This window comes from Lactuca serriola, chromosome 6 (genome assembly GCF_051521515.1).
Source record: "Lactuca serriola cultivar US96UC23 chromosome 6, Lser_US96UC23_V15, whole genome shotgun sequence".
Lineage (NCBI taxonomy): Eukaryota > Viridiplantae > Streptophyta > Magnoliopsida > Asterales > Asteraceae > Lactuca > Lactuca serriola.
Window position 1 is genome coordinate 180383955 of NC_136413.1, and position 7925 is coordinate 180391879.

The 7925-nt window shown below is 35.2% G+C and overlaps 1 pseudogene; it reads left to right on the top strand.

Annotated features, from left to right (window-relative positions):
* The first annotated feature begins 1912 nt into the window (after positions 1–1912).
* LOC145060452 (E3 ubiquitin-protein ligase HOS1-like) lies at positions 1913–3085 on the top strand (annotated as a pseudogene).
* The last annotated feature ends 4840 nt before the right edge of the window (positions 3086–7925 follow it).

Sequence of the window (7925 nt, forward strand, 5' to 3'; positions counted from 1 at the left end):
CTGAAAATAAACACGTAAACGTCAGGATCATACATACTCCTGAGAGGTCTCACAAACTTTCCTGGTTTCCTGGTTCCATCTCGACCTTCCTTGACTCGAGTACAGATCCTCTGCTTTTAGTAGTACATGCCCATACTTCCTTCAACATCTATCTGTACTTTACTCAAGGTTTGACTCAACTTCACCAAGTCCCCTTACCAATATCCCTTTCCAATTGATCTCATCCTAGGCTTTCCTAGGGCACCCTCCGCCCTACTCTCCGCCATCAGCTGCACTAGGAGTACCTACTTCCCTTACCTAACTAGCTCGCGAATACTGTTACATATCCGCTCGCTAGTTAGTTAAAGTTAGCCGGGACCCCTTTAGCACAAAGCAAGCAACATTCTTGAATTGAGTAACCACATTAGGCATAACCTAATTAGGCTATCCTACCGCTGGCTAAACAGTCCTAGCATACAGCTCATACAACATGCATTCAAGGCATCTTCCTAGATCCTCAGCCCTAATGTAGCATGCAATTCTCAAAATCATATATCAGGCATACAAGGAATCCTCCTAGATCCTTAGCCCTAATCTAGTATGTAATTCTCAGAATAATATATCAGGCATACAACACATCCTCTTAGATCCTTAGCCCTAATCTAGCATGCAATTCTCAGAATCATAAATCATACACATAACATAACAAGTATGGGTATCTTGGGGAAAACTTACTTGAGCTCGGCTGGTCGCACACATCACACACCTTGTTCTTTCTCAAAATTCTTTAACTTAAAACTTTAGAAACTGTTTTCTTTGTGAAAAATCTCTTAGTCCCTCAGTTTGAGTCTAGACACCCTCGAGGGTGTGTCCGAATCCCTCAAACCAAGGCTCTGATACCAACTTGTAACATCCCAAAACTTGAGGCAAAAAATTTTGTTTCTTTAATTTGTCTACTCATAAAGCTGCTTTGGAGGGTATCGCCATGAACACGAATCGGTCTCTGTTAGGTCAGTTACTGATGCATGCACACAAGGTGCTTGACATAATGTCTATGTTAGGTTTTTAAGTAGGTTCATAGTTGATGTTAAAGAATTCCAAACCGTATATAAACTTTGATCTTTTATTATACATTAGGTAACTTTCTTCTTTTCCAATATGTAGGATTTTCAAGAGTTACATCCCATATCTATTACAAGGGAAGAAAATCAAGGATGATTACCTTAACACTTCTGTTAAAGATTTGGTAACTTACTTGAATCCAATGTTTCATAGCTTACATAAAAGGAACTAAAATCTTAGTTTTTCCAAATTAAATTTTGTGTATTACAGGGGACTGTTTTAGACACAGCCAAGTCAATGTCAGTCAAACGTGCATGGCCTTCTCCTATGGGAACATCAGGGAAAGACATTGCAATGTTGTTCATTGAAGATGCTTTATTAAATCTTGATGCACAACAGGAAATATGCAACAAACAGAGATGATGAATTAGATATTGATTCTTTACAAAAAGATGTAGGGTTATCTTTTTCATGAGTTAAAATAGAGGGAATGGTGGGAAGTTATCCTTTTGAAAACCTGAGATCAACTATTGACATTCTGTTTCTTTGTGGAAGTTCAGATTTGGTTGTAGCAAAACAAGCAATTGCATCCTTCTGTGTTATATTGTTTTGTTTAATCTTTCTTGATTTTTTATAATATAGAAATATGTTTTGTATCTTCTTTAACTTAAATCAGCTCTTATATTATCTGTTTGATCGACTTTGGAAAATACCTGATCACAAATGGAGATGTTGTGTAGATGACTTTTCTTCTACATTTAACATAGCAAGACATACAATATTGGAATCATTTACTTTCTATCTCCTTGATGACCACAATGATGAATCCCTACAGGTGTGTCTCTAGCTTTCCTTCATCTTTTTATTTTTCATGTATCAAAGATCCATTTGCACAAAATTCAAGAAAAAGAAAAGAAGACAAGAATTATATGATGATGATTTTAAAAGTGGGATTAATTGGTTGGAAATACTAGTGACAGAAATTTGTGTTCTTTGTATTATAAGAAATTTAGTTGACTGAATTATCAGGTTACCATGGAATGTTGATGAAGAAAAACATCTTCACAAATGTCTTTTGGATTATGCTTCTGATGAACCTTTGTCCAATACTGGAAGTCTTCTTGTTGTCTTCTATTTACAGGTATCTTATAAATATTGACCTATATTATATTATATTATTATTATTTACTAATTATAAATTACATTACTAAATTTAATTGTTTATTGTTTTTAGCGTTATCAATACGTGGAAACATATCAAGTTGACCAAAAGCTTCAAAGTATTGAACATGAATTTGTTCCAAAAATTCCATTGATGATGACGTGGCAAAAAAAATGAGTTCTATTCAACATTGGAGAAAAGGATTAGTTGTAAGTTTACTCTTTTTTGGGGGGTAAAAAAGGAAATCGCAATGTACTTTAATACTTACATTTAGTTATATGTGTTTCTACAGGACAACAATATACAACTATTGCCAGAAGTTGAGCAAGAAAAGGTGAAAAATGGTGAAAGGACCGAATTACCCCTCTTGGATGATATTCCAAGACAACCAGATTATCTCCAAAAACAAAATACCATTCTTCCTTCTACTCTTCTTTTTCAAATGAGTGATGAAAACCCAATAATAAGTACAAATTATGGTACCCCTCAAGGGAATAGTGATACAGAAAGAGAAAGAGGAATGAGCATGCTTAAATCCATCAGTAAAAGATTCAAATTTGATGATATAAACACTACTACTACTACAACACCATTAAAAGAGTTTAACAGAGGCTCTTCGAGGATTCGGAAGAACAAGCATCAGCTTCTTCAAAATGGCCAAAATGACCTTACAAATTCTGCAAGATCAAGTAGATTTGGTAGAAGAGATGTTGTGGAAGCTTATGGTGATCTTATGGACATTTCTTGGAGGTAATATTAATTGTTGGTTTATACTTTATAATAAGAAAAAAGAGAAAGAAGATACATTTTGTTTTTTTAATAAAATATTTGTGTATGATGTTCAGTAAGAAAGAGGAGAGGTGGGATCCTGTGTATCTGTGACATCCCCATTTTCACGGCCAGAAAAGACCGATTTTGTTTATGCTTTGTTTGAAAATCAGAGTAACATTTTAAATAAAAGTGTTGCGGAATTTGTCCCAAAACAAAATATGATAAAGATTTATCAAAAACATTTCCAAAGAAATGTATTTCAATAAAAGACTTGGGATGTCATGTTGGATACAGATCAAAAGCATAAACAGTACAATATAAGGCTTACTATATTATTTCATATCTACATGCCTATATCTGTAATCCGTCATCCAAAACATCACATCTATGCTCGAGCGCCACTACCTGTAATACATGAAGCTGAGTGGGTTAGGCTTGGGAGCCTGGTGAGCACATAGGGTTTTCAACCCATAATAAATAAGTTTTTTAATTTCTCCAATCAACAATAACCCGATTACCCGTTCCCATTATCCTCACTTTATGTCCCTAAACACTTATCATAAGGGACCTAGCCTAAGGATCATCATCAGGATGGACACTACTGCTAAGGGGATTCCTCAGCAATAAATGTCCTAAAGGCAACCGTGTGGGGGATGGAGTACACCGGCGAACACATCGTTCACAAACACCTACAGGTTGCGAGCCTGCTAGTGTTCCACTGGACTGTCTAGAAGAGTCCATGGTCGTCATCCATACTCCACTAGATGATAGAATCAACAACATCAACATCGAGGCCTCTCATCATTTTATCACACATCACCTATTACATCTACCCATGTTTTACCCCAACATTTTCATAGATATAAAATACATATACAGTTTAAATCATTGAAAACATGTTTAAAAAATGTTCATCCAACATAGATAGCAAGTATTCAGATGATATGCACACATAACACGTAATTTATATAAAATACTTCATATCTATGTGTAAGCTGAAAGTAACTATGCACTCACCTAAAAGGTGGTGACTCAACACTCGGAGCACTTCGATACTCTTAAAACGATTTTCCTTCGATAAAAACCTAGTATCAATACCACTAGGGTTTAGTCTAACGTCAACCGCGACTAATTAATAGTCTAGCTATTATTAATATTATTATTATTATTATTATTATTATTATTATTATTATTATTATTATTATTATTATATAAGCGTTAAATAACACTCAATATGTCACACCCCCGAACCAGACGGCGGAAACGTCCGGGGCCTTGTGCGTGACTTCATCTTGAAATATCATTATAGTGAATATAAGTGAAACATAACATCATCATCATCATCATCACACATGTAATATTACAACATTCATTGTTTACATCGAGTATTGTATTTGAATATTACATGCCAAGATAGTAAGGGTATGATGAAACAAAATATAACACAATATCCATTAGTTTGTTTTGTTCATCCTGCTTCAACGGTTTCCTGAGAATACAAGTTATTTTGAAAACGGTCAACATAAAAATGTTGGTGAGTTCATAAGCATGTTTGTGAAAATGATTTGTATAACTTTGAAAACCACCAGAAAATCCGATATTTTCTGAAAACTGTTAGTGTGTTTGTGTTAGATCTTGTATTAATGCATGTATGTTATTGTTTTTTTGACTAAAACGGTAAAGAAAATGTAGAGAGAATGTAAGAGCATGTAAAGAGAATGTTCCCAGACAACCCGATGTTGCCTGTAAAAAAAAGGGTCTTCCGTAAACTTCATAACATTAATTCCTCTAAGCGAGCCGTCATAACCATACTAAATAATGACAATTTCGCCTGTCTTGGCGTCGTTGGACGCCGGTTTTGACTTTGATTATAAGGTTTTCGTCACCCTAGACTGAGTTAGTCTAACTGTAGCGAACAACTCAGGTGTGGGGTGTCATCCCCATATAGATCTATACACAAATCCCCGTTCTCCCTCCAAGAGACTATGGTTATAATTACATGCTACGATCATACACTTTATAGGTGCCAACCGACAAAAACTTGCTAGATCCTTAATCGAATTTACGCGAAGAAAAGGTATAAACTCATTCCTGGACCAATGATCCATGTAAGTGAACCACTAAGGCATCGCTAAACATGTAAATCATTTCAAGACCCAAATGGTATGAGATTATATAACATGGCCCAGAATATATATGAAAGGACAACTAAGGCCTATTCCACATGTAAAGTATTTACAGGCCGAAATGGCACACAAATAGTATCCAAGGTCCGTCGCACATGTTAATGGGTCAATGAGGCCCAATAAACATATACATGACCTCTCACATATAAAAATGGGACGCTAAGGCCCAATAACCTAGAAAATGATCAAATTAAATCCATTTGTTGGTTTATAATTGGTTTTAGCTCAAGTATTCACTAAAATAGCATAAAAAGAAGAATGCATATAAAACCCATTCCCAGGCCCAATAAACATGTAAGTGGACCACTAAGGCCCACTATACGTGTCTATTATTTCCAGGCTCAAAAGGAATGTGAATGTCTATCCTAAGCCCAATATACATATAAAAGGACACTAAGGCTCACTAAACGTGTATATTATTTCCAGGCCCAATACGGATATGAATATCTATCCTGAGCCCAATATACATGTAAAATGACAGTAAGACCCACTAAACATGTATATTATTTACAGGCCCAATAAGGATATGAATATCATTTTTAACCCGTTTGTTATTGTTTTGTTTATTTTAGCTTGATTATTTACATAATTGATATCTAAAGCCCACTTATTGTGAAAATGACATTCTTGGCCCAATAAGCCACCAAGTTTTCAATTAAGGCCCAATTATAGTAAAAATAACACTTTAGCCTCCATGTTGTTCAAAACTTGTGTTGATGACTAGTTTGTGGTAAAAATAACATTTTAAACCCATTTTTGTCAAAATATCATTTTTGGCTTGATTTTTGTGGAAATACACATTTTTCTGGTTTTGGGCTTTTCCGACCTAGTTTTTGGAAAATTTGTAGAAAAATCATCGTACATCGAAATTTGGATCCGTAAATTCTGGAATTTTTAAAATTTTGTCTACTTTGTTCACAATTTTTCTCATAATTTTTAATGGCTTCTAACAAGTGTTGAATTGCCCACCTTCACAGGCTGGTCCGAAATTATTTCAAATTTGATAGGCAGTTTTGTAAAATTTGCCAAAAATTTTAGAAAAATCGTATGAAAACGTGAGAGTAGTCATTTTAAAGGTATAAATCTGAACGTTATCCATGTAAAATATTTTTGAAAAATACTTCCATTTGGAGGGTCAAAACAGTCCGAGATTGGACCAAAACGTTTCTATCATGGGCTGTTTTGTGAGTTTCGTTTATAGATCTTTGAACACAACCCTTATTTTTGCTATATCAAGTATACAAATCCCACATCTACATGTTTACATGTAATACTTTTGATAAAATATATTTTTATCAAGATTCATATGAAGATCCTAGTGATAAACTTCAAGTTTCTTAACATATTTTTAGATTAATGAAGTAATCATCACATAATCACCAAATGGTTCAAGAAAACACACATAATCATGCATATACACATAGATCTGCACTATTCAACTTGTATTCTCCCCCAAAAACTAGTAAAAACCAAAAACAAAGGGGTATGAACTCACCTTTGCTTTGAGGTTTTGGTTTTGAAGAAGAGATGAAGAGATTTTTGGTTCCTAGCAAGCTTTCTTGAGTAGATCATGAATTTAGATGGTTCTAAGAACATGATCCACAAAAATATGGGTGTAAGAGGAGATTTTTGAAGAGATCAAGAAGCTAAATCATAGATCTAAGTAAGAACTTACCCAAGTTGATGATCTTGGTGGGAAAACCTTCTTGAAATGCTTAAAATCTAGAAAAATTGAGAGGAAAGAAGAGTGGTTTTTCTTGAGAGTGTTTGAGAGGAATGAAGAGAGAAAATGTTGGGTTTTAGAATGAAATGTGAAGGTAGAAAGGCCATATGGCCGTGAGTTTGAAGAAGGGAGAGGAGGAGAGAGACATGGTTGTCTAGATATATGAAACATGCATTGTTACATGGTGGTTATTTTGCATGGATGACCACCATATAACATTGAGGTGGCACTTGCAAAAATAATCCCCATTCTCTCTCTTTTTTTTGTTACATACATGGGCCAAAAATTGGGTTTTAGGAAAGAAAGAGTTATTTGGTAAGGGCCAAATCTTGGTTTTGCTCGAAAACATGAAGCCCATTAAGGAGGTTTTCGACCCATTGGACCTTTAAGGTAGTTCACGGCCCAAATATGATATAAAGATTAATTATGGCCCAATAAGGCCCATTAAGGTTAGAATGAATCATTCTAGGCCCAAATGGTCCAAAATATAATAGATTTGTGAATTGGGTCCAATAAGAGGGTCCTAGTCCATAAAGAACTTGAACCAGAATTTCTAAGGTTTCCAACCCTTAGTTGAACATATGAGATGTATTTGATCGAGAATAGAGTATAGTATTCACTTAGAGTGCAGGCTTTTACAATGGATGGTGTTTACATGGGAATAGAATTTCCTAGAAAAATGCTAGTTGTGACACAATATAACTCATAATAATAGTTGAAATAATTATTTTAAGGACCTAATAACATTACTATAATTATTTGAAAGCTATATTAAAAATTGCATAAGCGTTTCCGAAACCGAAAGACCCTTTTTTCTCGGGACTCCGGGAGCCTCGGGGATTCCTTCGGTGCTAGGGCTTCACCTAGACTTTAGGGGACTTAAAAGGGGCTAGAGAGAGAAAGTTCTTAGAGAGAGAGAGAGAGTGTGGGATTTGGTGCAAGAAAACCGGCTACCCTCACTGCCTTTTTATAGCCTGCGAGGCCTCGGACTATGCTGGGCGTAGTCCTTGGCTACATGGGGCATAAGGCTCGGATAAGAACA